The following is a 3389-nucleotide window of genomic DNA, read 5'->3' as shown; positions in this document are numbered from 1 at the left end:
ACATTTCATAGTGATTAACACTATGTCATGACAAAAATAAATGCATATAAAACATTTAACCAAGCAGGACATAGTGTTGCATACATTCTGTAATTACATCATAAAATAATGGGTATAAACTTAAGAGTAACAAAAAAGAAAAAATAACTTTTCACTTTCAGTGTGGTAAAATTATAGGTGAGATTTTTTTTCCGTGCAAATATTTGCATTAATCTTACAGTTTAAGTAAAAAGTTTTTTCTTCTATTTTCCCAATTTCCTACAATGTGGTCATGGTGTGTGTGGTGGGGGCTAAGCAGTGGGGGAGGAGAGAGAAACATATAGACGCAATAATCTCAGCTCCACTACCTCTGTGTGGGATCTTGTCAAGATGCATACAGGAGGCCAACAAACATATGAAAAAATGCTCATCATCACTGGTCATTAGAGAAATGCAAATCAAAACCACATTGAGATACCATCTCACACCAGTTAGAATGGCGATCATTAAAAAATCTGGAGACAACAGATGCTGGAGAGGATGTGGAGAAATAGGAACAATTTTACACTGTTGGTGGGAGTGTAAATTAGTTCAACAATTGTGGAAGACAGTGTGGCGATTCCTCAATGACTTAAAAATAGAAATCCCATTTGACCCAGCAATCCCATTACTGGGTATATATCCAAAGGATTATAAATCATTCTACTATAAGGACACATGCACACAAATGTTCATTGCAGCACTGTTTACAATAGCAAAGACCTGGAACCAACCCAAATGCCCATCGATGACAGACTGGATAGGAAAAATGTGGTACATATACACCATGGAATATTACGGAGCCATCAAAAACGATGAGTTCACGTCCTTTGTGGGGACATGGATGAACCTGGAAACCATCATTCTCAGCAAACTGACACAAGAGCAGACAATCAAACACCACATGTTCTCACTCATAGGCAGGTGTTGAACAATGAGAACACATGGACACAGGGAGGGAGCACTACACACTGGGGTCCATTGGGGGGAAGTGGGGGAGGGACGGGGGGTGGGGAGGTGGGAAGAGATAGCATGGGGAGAAGTGCCAGATACAGGTGAGGGGAAGGAAGGCAGCAAACCACACTGCCTTGTGTGTACCTATGCAACAATCTTGCATGTTCTTCACATGTACCCCAAAACCTAAAATGCAATATATATATATATATGTAATCATTTTTAGTTTCAGTTTCACCTTCTGTAAAATGATGATGAATAAAATTGATATGGGGTTCCAATGAAAAAGCTTGCTTTTTAAAATGTCAATAAATTATGTACATGAAGTGTTGGTTTATTAAACTGTGTGTGTGTGTGTGTGTGTGTGTGTGTGTGTGTGTGTGTGTGTGTGACGGAGTTTCGCTCTTCTTACCCAGGCTGGAGTGCAATGGCGCGATCTCGGCTCACCGCAACCTCCGCCTCCTGGGTTCAGGCAATTCTCCTGCCTCAGCCTCCTGAGTAGCTGGGATTACAGGCACGCGCTACCATGCCCAGTTAATGTTTTGTATTTTTAGTAGAGACGGGGTTTCACCATGTTGACCAGGATGGTCTCGATCTCTTGACCTCGTGATCCACCCGCCTCGGCCTCCCAAAGTGCTGGGATTACAGGCTTGAGCCACCGCGCCCAGCTTATTAAACTTTTAAGGCTATTATTTTACTTCCCCAAAGAACATATCTGCTTCCATTTTCTTGATGCACATAAAACACTCATTCTACCACCATCGCGATTTTAGTAGAGACACAATTTTCTGCTTCAAAAATGTCATCAGTACAAATACATTGAATTCTGATTACTTAAGTTGGTCTCCTGTGTTGAGGAGACAATATAGAATAGTTGAGATGTGGTGAACTGAAGCATGTATCTTTGGCTAAAGGATAAAGCAAGTATTTACCTCCAAATAATAATTGCCAAGTCAGAATATTGGCTCAGGGATGCCAAACCTTCTAGCTTCTTAGGAAAACATGAAAAATCTAGACTTGAATAATGCATCAAGTCACATTATAATAAAGAAACAACCTTTGCAAGTCTTAGAAATATACTTTTTTTATATAAATCCACTCATGAACCATGAATGTGCAAGTGGAGAGTAGATTTGCACACTGGGCCGAGACTTATCCAAATCAGAAGTTGAATATGATTGTGATGCTCCCAGTCACAACTCAGGAAAAAAAAAAAAAAAAAAACCGAAGGCCTTGTTAAATTTACACCTATAGATAAAAGGGAATGTCAGCGCCTGCTTTTATTTCTTTACTGCTATGAAATGAGCCTGGCTTTTCAAGACCCTGTTCCTGTAGCTGTGCCTGATTATTACAAAATCATTAAAAATCTGATGGATTTGTCAGTCATCAAGATAAGACTACGAGAAGATTATTCCATGTGCTCAAAACTGAAGATTTTGTAGCTGATTTTAGATTGATGTTTCAAAACTGAGCTGAATTCAATGAGCCTTATTCAGAAGTAGTCAATGTTGGCATAAAACTTGAAAATTATTTTGAAGAACTTCTAAAGAACCTCTATCCAAGAAAAACGATTTCCTAAACCAGAATTCAGGAATGAATCAGAAGATAATAAATATAGTGATGATTCAGATGATGACTTTGTGCAGCCCCGGAAGATATGCTTCAAAAGCATTGAAGAATGCCAATTGCTTAAATAATATGCAGCACCATTGGCTTGTGCTTGTTTTTAGATTTTGTTTTGTTTTGTTTTCAAAAATAATTTTTCAGTAATTTAATATCACTACAAAGAAGAGTTTGTGATTACTCTGACCTCTATGTTTTGGACATTTACTAGACTTTGATTTCCTTAAAAACCCATCTCTGTTAACCTCTAAGGAAGAAAAAGAAGAAAGAGATGAATGGAAGAAAGGACATGAAAGGAAGGAATAAAGGCGGATAGAAGAAAGACGGAAGAGAGAAGCATTTAAAACAGAGACATTCTTCCCACTTCTTGGATTCCTAAGCTACAAGCTGGAGTGACAGCTACTGTAGAAAGGACATAGAATTTGTATGAACTCTTAAGTTTGGTTTGGATGTCTGTGTTAATCCAGTTTTAGAAATTAATACCACTACCCATGAATTATATGTCCTGACCATATGAGTTACGTGTACTGTGCTGAAAAACAATACTCCACAAATATGGGTGGTAATAAGAGTTCCATCCCAGGAGGCCAATTGGTGCAACAGAAGGGTAGATTAGATGCTATTAAGAAGGCATTTAATAGTACATTACGTAAGATGGCAACAGTATTAAAGAAAAATCAGGAAAACAAATTTAAAAAAGCTACATGAGACATAATGGCTCTTTTGGCTCTGTGGTTCATCAGAATTTAATTAGTTATTATATCTTTGAGGTCTAATAGAAGGACATGTGCATG

General features: G+C 38.2%; 1 pseudogene; it reads left to right on the top strand.

Annotated features, from left to right (window-relative positions):
* The first annotated feature begins 2073 nt into the window (after positions 1-2073).
* Positions 2074-2669, top strand: LOC120366317 (transcription intermediary factor 1-alpha pseudogene; annotated as a pseudogene).
* Positions 2670-3389: the final 720 nt, after the last annotated feature.

This window comes from Saimiri boliviensis, chromosome 2 (assembly GCF_048565385.1).
Source record: "Saimiri boliviensis isolate mSaiBol1 chromosome 2, mSaiBol1.pri, whole genome shotgun sequence".
NCBI lineage: Eukaryota > Metazoa > Chordata > Mammalia > Primates > Cebidae > Saimiri > Saimiri boliviensis.
Note: the sequence above shows the minus strand (reverse complement) of the source record. Positions and strands in the feature narration are given on the sequence as shown.